The 14,685-nt window shown below is 30.7% G+C and overlaps 1 protein-coding gene across 6 annotated transcripts in view; it reads right to left on the minus strand.

The window, feature by feature from the left end:
* The window catches only part of LOC142317391 (uncharacterized), a 207,688-nt gene that overhangs the window by 121,700 nt on the left and 71,303 nt on the right, over positions 1–14,685 (minus strand). Inside the window, exon 1 of one of the 6 annotated variants that reach the window (XM_075353925.1) lies at positions 1,993–2,056. The exons of 4 other annotated variants lie outside the window; for them this stretch is intronic. The gene's annotated coding sequence lies outside the window, so the exon portion shown is untranslated. Of the gene's footprint in view, positions 1–1,934; positions 2,057–14,685 lie in introns of those variants that run through there. One more of the 6 variants, XM_075353924.1, reaches the window with a different exon arrangement.

The following is a 14,685-nucleotide window of genomic DNA, read 5'->3' on the forward strand; positions in this document are numbered from 1 at the left end:
ATTGTTAAAAAAAATTTAGTTGCATTTGACCCTATTCCTCTACAGCTGCTATCTCATAAAACTTTTGATTTTATATTATTATTTTTAATTTTATTTATAAATTAAAAAAAGCGTGTTATACATTTTGGAAAAGTTTTGGTATCTTTTATCGATTAAACTTGATTTACTACTTTTTAATTGGTTCAAACCAATATTGAAAAATATCTATATTGATAAAATCATATATTCCTGTTTGTGAAAATCTTTACGTATTTTTTTAAAAATTTATTTATACAGTAGTTTGTGAATCTTCATAAAATTTTTAACATTTTTTTTTTGTTTTTACTTTAAAATATTTTGATCATTAATTTTAAATTTTGAGCAAAATAAAATTTTAATACTAATTAAATTTTGAATCCTATTTTTTAAATAAAATTTTCATGGCGGTACAAGATAATTTTATTATTATTTTTTTAATGAGTATATTGCAATAATTTATTCAGCTAATAAACAATAAGAACCCCCCCCCCCCACTACACGGTACAATTAGATGTAACCCACCGGGTTGGTGTAATGGTTAACGCGTCTTCCCAAATCAGCTGATTTGGAAGTCGAGAGTTCCAGCGTTCAAGTCCTAGTAAAGTCAGTTATTTTTACACGGATTTGAATACTAGATCGTGGATACCGATGGATACTGGGTTTTCAATTAACCACACATCTCAGGAACGGTCGAACTTGAGACTCTATAAGACTACACTTTATTTACACTCATATCATCTTCTGAAGTAATAACTGAACGATAATTCCCGAAGGCTAAACGGGAAAAAGAAAATCCAAGAAGATGTACGAAATTTAAATGAAATGTATTCTTCTACTGACCCAGATCGATAATTCCTGACAGGTGTTGTTAATTGAACCCTAACTATTAATTTACATCGTTATCCAACGTCTAGTAAATAAATCAATATAAATGGAACAAACGTTTAGTATGATTTAAACCTGAAAATATTCGTTTTTTTTTTTTTAATGAGTATATTGCAATAATTTATTCAGCTAATAAACAATAAGCAACCCCCTTTACGGTCCAATTACATGTAATCCACCGGGTTGGTCTAATGATGAACGCGTCTTCCCAAATCAGCTGATTTGGAATTCGAGAATTCCAGCGTTTAAGTCCTAGTAAAGTCAATTATTTTTATACGGAATTGAATACTAGATCGTGGTGGATACCGGTGTTCTTTGGTGGGTTTCAATTAACCACACACCTCAGGAACGGTCGAACTTGTTGAGACTGTACAAGACTACACTTCATTTACATTCATACATATTATCCTTTGAAGTAATATCTGAACCTTCCTGGAGGATAGACAGGAAAAAGAAAGAAAATTTCCAATTAGATGTATGAAATTTAAATGAGATGTATTCTTGTACTGATCCAGGTCGATAATTCCTGAGAGATGTTATTAATTGAATCCTAACTATTAATTTACATCGTTATCCAACGTCTAGTAAATAAATCAATATAAATGGAACAAACGTTTAGTATGATTTAAACCTGAAATAAACGTCTTCGTAGATCAGCTGTTAATTGATTTTCGACGATCCCGTTGGGCGTACAAGATAATTTGAATTTAAAGTTTTATTTATTTAATTATAATGTTTTATAGTTCCACAAAATAATATTAAAATATATATTTGGAAAAACAAAAACAAATTGTACGCGAGTTATATCAATTTATATGCATACGGATGGTGTTTATTATCTTAAGTGTTCAGAAAATATTACGGAAAAATAATTATTTATATTAAAAAAAAATATTAAAAATTCTGTTTACTTATTATTTTTACGTTTAAAAATATGTTTTTTTATCATTCTGTTATTAAAATTAAATTCTTTTCGCATACGTTATAATTTTAAATTATATCTAAAAATTATAATAATAAAATAAAATCACTTCTTATAACATCAAACACAACGATCAACAAAACTTTGTTTTATATCAAATATTATACCGATAACTGAACCGATTCTTCAATACACGATCAGACTAACCACTAACTACTTCGCGGTCTTATGTACAACTGAAGATGACAGTGCGAGATGTGTTGTTTTTACCGGGTTCTGCAGGTCTACCAACAAAGGCCGCATTATAATTACATCTGTTATATCTTGTTGTTCATCTCTTGTTTTCTTTTCATATAATTATCTCATTACTTGTTCATCATTACCTTCGGTAATACTCCTTCAAATTTACTCGGTTTTGCTTCTATCGTGTCCTTTAACAGTGCTTTTATCTGATCTGTCTATCGGGTAATATATCTTACTATTTGTCAGATAACTTCCCAGACTATCATAATTTTTTTATATTTTCCTTGTTTATTGTAATGACAAAATGTCACACATCATAATCATGTCTTCCAGATATATATATATTTTTTTTCTTTTAAGATAAAATAATTACGGTTCTAATTTTTGATTACCCTTGTGAATTTTTTTGAAGGTCAAAAACACGTCAGTTTTATATGAAATATAAAATAATGTTTCAAGATAATTTTTTTGTTTCATTTTTATGACATGTGATTAATTTTTTGGAAAATTACAAGATCGACCTTCAACCATTTAATTAGGTTTAAGTAACACAATTTTATGATTGCAACTGTGTAATATTATGGAAGCAAATTATTCTCTTGATTATTTATAAATCTGAGTCGTAATTTAAAATTGATTTCATTATTAATTTTTTTTTTTTTTTTTTTTGTGTCTTCAGTCATTTGACTGGTTTGATGCAGCTCTCCAAGATTCCCTATCTAGTGCTAGTCGTTTCATTTCAGTATACCCTCTACATCCTACATCCCCAACAATTTGTTTTACATACTCCAAACGTGGCCTGCCTACATAATTTTTCCCTTCTACCTGTCCTTCCAATATTAAAGCGACTATTCCAGGATGCCTTAGTATGTGGCCTGTAAGTCTGTCTCTTCTTTTAACTATATTTTTCCAAATGCTTCTTTCTTCATCTATTTGCCGGAATACCTATTCATTTGTCACTTTATCCACCCGTCTGATTTTTAACATTCTCCTATAGCACCGCATTTCAAAAGCTTCTAATCTTTTCTTCTCAGATACTCCGATCGTCCAAGTTTCACTTCCATATAAAGCGACACTCTAAACATATACTTGCAAAAATCTTTTCCTGACATTTAAATTAATTTTTGATGTAAACAAATTATATTTCTTACTGAAGGCTCGTTTAGCTTGTGCTATTCGGCATTTTATATCGCTCCTGCTTCGTCCATCTTTAGTAATTTTACTTCCCAAATAACAAAATTCTTCTACCTCCATAATCTTTTCTCCTCCTATTTTCACATTCAGCGGTCCATCTTTGTTATTTCTACTACATTTCATTACTTTTGTTTTGTTCTTGTTTATTTTCATGCGATAGTTCTTGCGTAGGACTTCATCTATGCCGTTCATTGTTTCTTCTAAATTCTTTTTACTCTCGGCTAGAATTACTATATCATCAGCAAATCGTAGCATCTCTATATTTTCACCTTGTACTGTTACTCCGAATCTAAATTGTTCTTTAACATCATTAACTGCTAGTTCCATGTAAAGATTAAAAAGTAACGGAGATAGGGAACATCCTTGTCGGACTCCCTTTCTTATTAGGGCTTCTTTCTTATGTTCTTCAATTGTTATTGCTGCTGTTTGGTTCCTGTACATGTTAGCAATTGTTCTTCTATCTCTGTATTTGAACCCTAATTTTTTTAAAATGCTGAACATTTTATTCCAGTCTACGTTATCGAAAGCCTTTTCTAGGTCTATAAACGCCAAGTATGTCGGTTTGTTTTTCTTTAATCTTCCTTCTACTATTAATCTGAGGCCTAAAATTGCTTCCCTTGTCCCTATACTTTTCCTGAAACCAAATCGGTCTTCTCCTAACACTTCTTCCTCTCTCCTCTCAATTCTTCTGTATAAAATTCTACTTAAGATTTTTGATGCGTGACTAGTTAAACTAATTGTTCTATATTCTTCACATTTATCTGCCCCTGCTTTCTTTGGTATCATGACTATAACACTTTTTTTGAAGTCTGATGGAAATTCCCCATTTTCATAAATATTACACACCGGTTTGTATAATCTATCAATCGCTTCCTCACCTGCACTGCGCAGTAATTCTACAGGTATTCCGTCTATTCCAGGAGCCTTTCTGCCATTTAAATCTTTTAATGCTCTGTTAAATTCAGATCTCAGTATTGTTTCTCCCATTTCATCCTCCTCAACTTCCTCTTCTTCCTCTATAACACCATTTTCTAATTAATTTCCTCCGTATAACTCTTCAATATATTCCACCCATCTATCGACTTTACCTTTCGTATTATATATTGGTGTATCATCTTTGTTTAACACATTATTAGATTTTAATTTATGTACCCCAAAATTTTCCTTAACTTTCCTGTATGCTCCGTCTGTTTTACCAATGTTCATTTCTCTTTCCAGTTCTGAACACTTTTCTTTAATCCACTCTTCTTTCGCCAGTTTGCACTTCCTATTTATAGCATTTCTTAATTGCCGATAGTTCCTTATTATTAATAATAATAATAATTGAATAATAATACTTTACTGCATATATCATATTTAATAGAATCGACACAAAGATCAAATTTACGATAAAAATTTGATGTGGACACCACATGACTTCCTTGTACCCCTAATTAATTACATATAAACATTTTTGGTTGCACATCATTTGAAAGTAAGATACGATCCTCCAATTCTTTAATAAAATTGCGGGCCTCCGTGGCGTGAGTAGTAGCGTTTTGGCCTTTCATTCGGAGGTCCCGGGTTCGAATCCCGGTCAGGCATGACATTTTCACACAAGTTATAAATCATTCATCTTCATCCTTTGTAGAATGCCTAACGGTGGTCCGAAGGTTAAAGAAAAAATAAAAAAATAAAAAATTCTTTAATAAACTGGACAGTTACACAATTGCATTGTGGTGGACACCACATACATCGCATTTTTTTTTGGTGTCCGTATCAGCATTTTATATTAGTTTATATTTTAATTCTGGTTCAGATAGTTATGTGGTGTAAATGAGAACGTATCCGATCCGTAACCATGGACACATCGGTTCGAATCCGTCTTCATATTTTTTTTTTAACTTTTTTTTATTTATTAGTTTATTAATGATTATTAACCTCTACAAAAATTTTTTTTTGTCTTCAGTCATTTGACTGGTTTGATGCAGCTCTCCAAGATTCCCTGTCTAGTGCTAGTCGTTTCATTTCAGTATACCCTCTACATCCTACATCCCTAACAATTATCTTACAAAAATTATCCAAGTAAAATTAAAAGTTCATAAAATTGTAACTCATTAATAACTTCTGATTTTTTTTTTATTGTTATTATTGAATTGTTAAATTTTATTTTATAATCACAGATGTTAATAATTATTAATAAATCAATATATTCAAATTAAAATAAAAGTTGGAAATGAACTTTGATTCGAACCGATGTGCCTTCTCCTTGTAAAATCCAAATATTTCATTAATTAAACTTTTATTCGGCTATAACTCTGGAATCAATGAAAATAAGTACCATTTATGATATATCGTTGAAAGGTTCTTAATGAGGGGTCTTATTACTGCAATTTAGAAAACATCCGAAATTCAATTTTTACTTGGATTTTCGGGTTTTTTGAACACTTTTGGTCCAGTCGATTGCAATCAAAAGGAAAGGGGGACAAGTAGATGTTCCGGCAATGATAAATCCAAAATTTGAACATCCTAAAACTAATCGTTTTTGAGTTATAAAAATAATACAATTTAAATTATAATTTTCAGTTAATATTAAATAATCAGATGTTTCACCATATCTATTAAATATACAAATATGTAATAATACCTGTTAAATTATATATACACATTTTTAAAAGTACATAAAATTTTATTTCACTAATAACTTCTGACTTTTTTTATATTTTCGTTTTATTATTATTGAATTATTATTTATTGTAAAACGTTTTTTTAGAATTAGGGGTTAACAATTATTAAATCAATATATTTAAATTAGAAAAAAAAGTTAAAAAAAAGGAGATGACCTCTGATTCGAACAGATGTGCTTTCCCCTTGTAAGATCCAAATATTTCATTAGTCAAAATTCCATTTGGCTATAACTCTGGAAGCAATGAAAATAACTACCACTATGATATATCGATGAAAATCTCTCAATGAGGGCTTATTACTGCATTTAAGAAAAAGTCCAAAAACCAAACGTTTTTGGATTTGGGCTTTATTAACATTTTTGGTTCAGTCGACTAGATTTTACAACAGTTCTAAATCTAAAATTTCAACATCCTACGGCTAATCGTTTTTGAGTTATGCGAGATACATACGTACGCACAGACGTCACGCCGAAACTAATCAAAATGGATTCAGGGATAATCAAAACAGATATTTCCGTTGAAATCTGAAAACCGAAATTTTTCGTTATTATAACGCTTCCTTTACTTCGTACAAGGAAGTAAAAAGGAATCTAATAGGCATTATTTATTAGATTGTATATACATATTTTTATAAGTACGTAAAATATTATTTCATTAATAACTTTTGATATTATTATTATTAATAAATTATTATTTATTGTACACATGTTTTCACAATCAGAGGTTTATAATTATTAATAAATCAATATATTTAAATATAAAAAAAAAAATACAGGTAAAAAATGGAGATGAAGTCGGATTCGAACTGATGTACCTTCCTCTTATAAGATCCAAATATTTCATTTATTAAAATTTCATAAAGAAATTATCATAAAGAAAAGAAAATTAAAATCCACCTACCCCTTCTCTAGGTAGGTGCGAAAAACCATTTGGGGGTAATATTTTTTTTAAATTTTAGTCCAATAGAAATAATTATAAAATTACGCGATATTACTTCTTAAATCATTTGAAATAATCATGAAATAATTCACGAATTTATCATAGAAACTAAGATCTTAATAATTGGCAGAAAATCATAATCTGTTATAACAAGGTAATCAATCTTTGAATATGTCGCCAGCAAAGAACTTGGTACCTTATAGTTGGTTTATTTCGTTAGTTTAATTCATATTAAAATGCTGTGTTTACTGGTACGTCTTTCAATGCTAGAAGAACGAACGATTTCAGACCTAATGCTTTGGGTCAGTAACACAGATCCTAACATAACCTAAAAAAAAAAAACAACGCATTTTTAAATATAACTTCGATACCAGTGAACCAATTTTTCTTTTACTTATACTAAATTACTTGTCATTCAAAGGGCTTTCCAATGTGGTGTCACAATCTATATCGTCTAATTTAAAAATAAAATAAGTGTTTCAACCCCGGAAAATTAAAAAAAACATTTAAGGGCGAAATTTTTTGTTGGTAATTTAAAAAATAATTTTCACAGTTTTAACCCACAGATTATGATTATTTTAAAGGATTTAAAAAATAATATCTGTAATTTTTATAGTTATTTTTGTTGGATAGAAATTTAAAAAAGTTCTACTCCAAATGGTTTTTCGGACCTTCCGAGCGAAGGGGTGGGTATATATTAATTTTCTTTTCACCAAAATTCATTATTTTTTTTCGGGTTATCAATTAGTGTAATTAAATGTTACCATTGTCATTTAAGAATTTTTAGTCGGTGTAGGTGAAGTGATGAGGGTGGGTACCACCCCTTTGAAAATAATTTTACAAAGGTTCCCCCCGAGAATGGTATACATACCTGCAAACAGAAATACGAAGGGACTGATAGCTGCTGAATAATAAATGTGGTAATTTTTCAAATAATATATATTGTACATATATATATGTATTGTAAATGATATATTGTATTGTAAATGGTGATATATTGTTCATACTTGTACAATATATCACCTGATATATTGCACAACTATAAAGAAAGAATTCAAAAAAAGGATTCATATTGTTATGGTATGAAATGGAAATAGGGGGTGCTGTAGTTCCACAGTGCCTATACGCGAGCCGTCACTGTTCAGTGTAATTTTTTGAGTTAAAAATATTTTTCTGATTTATAGGAAAGCACATCTAGTATAGTGAACAAAATATTAACAAAATTCTGGATTTTAATTAATTAAAATTTTCACAATATTTTATATTTCTGTTAGGATTATCGTAATTGATTTTAGTGTTATTTTCTATTTGTTCATTAATTATCTCCTGTTCTTTTAATTTTTTGATATTTTTTAGAATAAACTTTTTTTTCTGCATTTTTATGGAATTTTTAAAATTTATTGAGAATATGTCCTTTTTCTAACAAATATATTGCATAATATTAACCTTTTTATCATATTTATATAACCTTACATGTCAATCAAACGTTGTTTTAAATTCTCTTCCTGTTTGTCCTATATACGTCGCATTACAATAACATTTATTCGATATACTCCAATATTATTGTAAGATCCTTTTTCTTGTATAATATTTCTAAAGTTATTTCTGATGCTTTATTTGCGTTAAATGCTATATTTATGTAATATTTCTTAAAAATAATCCTTTAGTTTATAAATTTCTTTTGTACATTTTCGTTTTCATTCTATTGGCTTATTTTTGTTCCTTTTTACTTCCTTGTACGAAGTAAAGAAAGTGTTATGATAACGAAAAATGTCGGTTTTCAGATTTCAACGGAAATATCTATTTTGATTATCCCTGAATCCATTTTGACTAGTTTCAGCGTGACGTCTGTGCGTACGTATTTATCTAGCATAACTTAAAAACGATTAGCCGTAGAATTTTGAAATTTTAGAGGACTGTTGTAACATCTAGTTGTGCACCTTCCTTTTTTAATGCAATCGACTGAACCAAAAGTGTCCAAAAAAGCTCAAAATCCAAAAAGAAAATGGATTTTTAACTTTTTCTTAACTGCAGTAATAAGTTCTCATTGAGAGCATTTCAACGATATATCATAGTGGTAGTTATTTTCATTGGTTCCAGAGTTATAGCGAAATTGAATTCTGATTAACGAAATATTTGGATCTTACAAGGGGAAGGCATATCGATTCGAATCAGACGTCATCTCCTTTTTTTTAACTTTTTTTTTAATTTAAATATATTGAATTAATAATTATTAACCCCTGGTTCTAAAAAAAAAAGTTTTACAATAAATAATAATTCAATAATAACAACAAAAAAAAGTTATGAAAAAAATCAGAGTTATTAGTGAAATGTGTATATGTAATTTAATTGGCATTATTACATATGTGTATACGTAATAGATTTGGTGAAACATCTGATTTTTTAATATTAATTGAAACTTATAATTTAGAATCGTATATTTATGGTTTTTTTTAGTATAATTTCTGTTTAATTTTATCTACATTAAAGTTAAGTACAGAGTGATTGAAAAGTAGACCCTCACATGAACTACACATACACTGAGGCATACATGCCCGATCTTTAATAAATTGCAAAAAAAATTCTTATCTTTTAGTTCATTACTCCTCTGATATTGTCGGACGATATTCTCCCTACAACGGAATTGATCTTCATTTCGTTTATTTATTAATTTTTTTTTTTGTTGCCGATCATTTAATCGGTCTTTGGTTTGATATAATTCTCCCGATCTTAATTTGTGCACACGTTCTCTACTTTTCAAATTTTCTCTCTCTCTCTTTATATTCATTATCCTGTAATGTTTTTATTCTTTCTTTAGTTTTAAAATTTTCTTCTTCTTTATATTTATCATCTTTCTTAATTTTTTTATTCTTCCTTTGTTGTTAACATTTCCTTCCTCTTCATATTCTTCTTCTTTGTCGTTTTTTTAGATATATTTCTTTATGTTATCTTTCTTTTTCCTGTATGATTATTTCTTTTTCATTTTTGATTATTCACCAAGTAATCCGATAATAAAAACTGAATATTTTACACCGTAAATTCGAAATTAACATTTGTAACCGGTATACAGGAGTTTACTAAAGGGAATAGTTTAATTATTATTACCAGAAATCTCACCAAGATACGAATAATACTGATCTAGTAATACAAGCAATAAAGGGACTTTTACTCTATCCTAATATTTCATGAATTAATAATTGTATAAATATTTGATGTTAATAAAAACTGTGTGTTTAAGTTATTAAAAAATTGGAGGATCGTATCTTACTTTCAAATGAAATAAGTTTAAATGAAGTGCAGCAAAAAAAAATGTGTATATGTAATTTAATAGGCGTACAAGGAAGTCATCTGGTGTCTACATCAGATTTTTTGCTTTTAATCTACTGTTCCTAGTTATCTATTGTTCCTTTTTTGATAATATAATTATTTCCTTTTTTGTATTCCAGTTTACTTAACGGTAAACTGAATACTGTATTTAACATATATGTCTAAAAGCAGTTAATTCATGAATTCCATGAATCCATGAATTCCCAGATTGTGCAAAACGAAGGTTAGAGTGACAATAATAAGAAAGGCAGAAAATAATACTGAAATCAATTAAATTACCTATTTTTAACAATAAATAATATTTTTATAATAATAAATTGAAAATTATTCTATCAATAAACATATATATATATATATTTTTTTTTTTTTTTTTGTCTTCAATCATTTGACTGGTTTGATGCAGGTCTCCAAGATTCCCTATCTAGTGCCAGTCGTTTCATTTCGGTATACCCCCTACATCCTACATCCCTAACAATTTGTTTTACATATTCCTAACGTTGCGTGTCTGCACTAGAAAGAATACATATAGAATGAATTTATATATAAATCAGTTATGGTTTATTATATTTGTTTAATCGTAATTTATATCATTGCAATTTTATTCAATAATTATTTTACATGTAACGTGATATCTTGTTATTTTGTTTTTTTTCTTACAAAGGTAACTAATTACATAATATTACCTTATATATATATTAATTAAAAATTATAAACGATCTTACTGTATAAACTGACTGATGAAAACCATTAGAACATCCGGTGGCAGTATTTCTAGATCAATTTGGCGGTCTTTCTGGTGCTAGATGTTTATATAAAGGAAGGTTAAAGAAAGCCATTCTTTGTAGTTCCGTTAAGGAAGAGGAATATAAGAAGAAAAAAAAGGAACTTCATTATTATTTCACGGCTACTTTTAACAAAGAAACATTAATGACCTTATTATGATTGCAACCTCTAACATTTAGTTATCTATCAATATTAAACACTGTAATTTAAATATTATCAGGTTATAACTACAAGAAACAAAATTAACTAACAATAGAGTTCACCTGCATATGAAATGACTGTAATAGTTACGTCAGGAAAATTTAATTCCGTTAAACTTCACGGAATAACGATTCCAAATACGTATCTTTTATATTACTGCTAACTGCTATAACACTATCTTTGCTCAGGTCCTGAACACTACGTTTCAGTAATAATTATTTCTTTTAAAATTAATCAGTAAACTAAAAAAATATCAATTAAAATTTTCATAAGCATAACTTTTCTTTGGATAAAATTTTTATTTAATTTTTCCTAAATGATAAAATATGAAACCTTTATTGCAGATATATATTTATATGTACTAGCCGGTCTGGACTCGCTTTATTCCACTATAGTCTTCCCAGGATCTGGACCCACGAGTCGACACAGGTGAATCCCGGAAACAACCCAGAAGCTTCCCGGGATCACGGAGCCACAGAGCTCACTTAACTTGCCGTTCGTATCTAGCCAGAGGACTCCACCGCCCCGAAATGTACATTACCCTCATGGTTGTAAGAATAATACAGATAAATAATAAAGTATTTAGGCTTTAAAAACCTGAAAAAGACGTTAAATTACAAAACACTGAATAGTAATAATTTTTTTCCTGTTTAGCTTCCGGGAATTACTGTTCAGGGATTTTTTTGTTTGTTTGGTTGGCACATCTCCCGCCACTACACCATTCGGTCACCCTAAAGCGTAAGACCGAACGGCTGTGCCACAAACGGCTACTGAGCCTCGAAACAGTTTAGCGACCAGTGTCCTAAATAGCTCCTAAAGCTAACCTAAAAGCGTGACCGCTATAAGCGTGGTACAATTCACCATTCGCTTGCGTGACCATTTGTCATATATAATTAAAATGGGTAGGCGCACCCCGTCAACTATTAAAACATATATAACTATCAATAATTAAAGTTATCTCGTCAAAGACAGGAATTTGCTGCCACGCTGAATGCCAGCAACTACTTGTCCACCATTAAAGCGCTTGGAGTCTTAATCTGACTGGTAGCCACATCTCTTGGTCAGCTTCCTACATCAGCGCGGTAGGAGTATTTTCCCTTAGGTAAACTACTGATGTCGGTTGAACAAAGCATCCGTATCAAGGAAACTCTTTTTATTAGGTTAACAGGTTCCCTATTAACCTAATAGGGAAATGAAAATGGGGGAAAAATATAAAAATAAGCGTGAAATCATGATATTTCAGTTCAATTAAATTTGTAATAAATAATACTTTCAAAAAATACCTCGAATTTTGTTAGACAACGTTTTTTTTCTTCCGTTTGATGAAACGCGGGACTTTTATTTGTCACTTTTTTCTCAAAAAGGTGGGTTTATGAATTGCGCCGCTAGATAGCAGTACTTGATAATATTATACGAGGTGCTACCCAAAAGTTCGGGGAATTTGAATTTCGCGCGCGAACCATTATTGGTACGACCTGCTGCCGCTACATGTGGTAACAGTACTCTTTGTGAATCAGTGTTCTAAATGCTGTGACGGTGAGAGGCTGCATTGTTGGCTTTCGTGCAGTTGTATTTTACTGCTTCGGCGAAGTTCTAAATGGCAGATTTTAATAAAGAAAATAACCTGCATCAAATTTTGCTTCATGTTTAAAAAAACCGGTTCAGAAACCCATCGCATGCTTGTGGAAGCATTTGGTGACAATGCTATGAGTAAAAGTAAAACGTTTTTGTGGTACAAACGATTCAAAGATGAACGAACGACAGTCGATAACGGTGACGTTCAGGAAGACCATCGACAAGAGCAACACCGGAAAACATCGCGAAAGTGCGAGAGGCTATTGTTGCAGATCGTTGACAAACAATCCAAGATGTTTGTGCAATCGTAGAAATGTCATACGGGTCCGTAAAACGCATCTTGTCGGACAATTTGAACACGAGACGCATTACTGCAAAATTCGTACCGAGACTGTTGAACAGCGACCAGAAACATAATCGCGTAACTGTCTGTAGTGAATTCAAAAATTCAGCAAGAGATGACCCTAACTTCATTTCCAACATCGTAACCGGTGATTGGACATGGATGTACGGGTATCAGCCTGAAAGTTCACAGCGGCCAAAAAAAAGCACGCCAAGTTCGCAGCAACGTGAAGTCCATGATGATTGTTTTTTTCGACATCAAAGGCATTAACCATAAGGAATTTGTTCCTCTTGGTCAAACTGTCAACGGGATGTTCTATTGTGAAGTTTTAAAGCGGTTACGTGAAAGCATTAGGCGTAAACGTTCAGATCTGTGGGGTAACAGCTGGGTTCTGCATCATGACAACGCGCCCGCGCATACATCGCTAGCCGTTTGGAATTTATTGGCTTCCAAAAAGACGGTAGTGATTCCCCACCCAAGATCAGGGGCAAGATCAGGCGAATACGGTCGCCTGATCTTGCCCCGTGCGAATTTTTTCTCTTTCCGAAAATAAAATTTCAATCGAAAGGCCGTCGTTTTAACACAATTGAGGAGTTTCAGGTAGAAACGCAGAACGTGCTTCGAACACTTACACCTGTGGACTTCCAGGGATGCATGAAATCATGGGAAAAACGCTGGGATCACTGTATCAATGCCCAAGGGGATTACTTTGAAGGAGACATTGGAAATTATAAGTTATGGTAAGCTATTTTATTTTTATGGTAAAATTCCCCGAACTTTTGGGTAGCACCTCGTATACCGTACAAAAACTTAATAATGTACTTGAAATAATAAAATTTAAAAGAAAATATTACTTCTTCGTCCCATTACTTCTTTAAAAAGATAATAAAAGTATTATTTACAAGAGATGATGACCGCTAATAAAACATTAAAAACACGAACAGTAGGAACGTTTTGCAAATGTGGCAACAAAGATTTGTTACATAAAACAGAAATAAATTCGCTCCGTAAAATTTTTATTCTACAATTACAACTAATCGATGGAGAAATAAAAAAAAGTTCATTTAATCATAATAATATAAAAAGTGTAGTCATGCATCAAAAATCTTAACTAGAATTCTATACAGAAGAATTGAGAGGAGAGTGGAAGAAGTGTTAGGAGAAGACCAATTTGGTTTCAGGAAAAGTATAGGGACAAGGGAAGCAATTTTAGGCCTCAGATTAATAGTAGAAGGAAGATTAAAGAAAAACAAACCAACATACTTGGCGTTTATAGACCTAGAAAAGGCATTCGATAACGTAGACTGGAATAAAATGTTCAGCATTTTAAAAAAATTAGGGTTCAAATACAGAGATAGAAGAACAATTGCTAACATGTGCAGGAACCAAACAGCAACATAACAATTGAAGAACATAAGAAAGAAGCCGTAATAAGAAAGGGAGTCCTACAAGGATGTTCCCTATCTCCGTTACTTTTTAATCTTTACATGGAACTAGCAGTTAATGATGTTAAAGAACAATTTAGATTCGGAGTAACAGTACAAGGTGAAAAGATAAAGACGCTACGATTTGCTGATGATATAGTAATT

The sequence above is a fragment of the Lycorma delicatula genome, chromosome 1 (assembly GCF_047948215.1).
Source record: "Lycorma delicatula isolate Av1 chromosome 1, ASM4794821v1, whole genome shotgun sequence".
Lineage (NCBI taxonomy): Eukaryota > Metazoa > Arthropoda > Insecta > Hemiptera > Fulgoridae > Lycorma > Lycorma delicatula.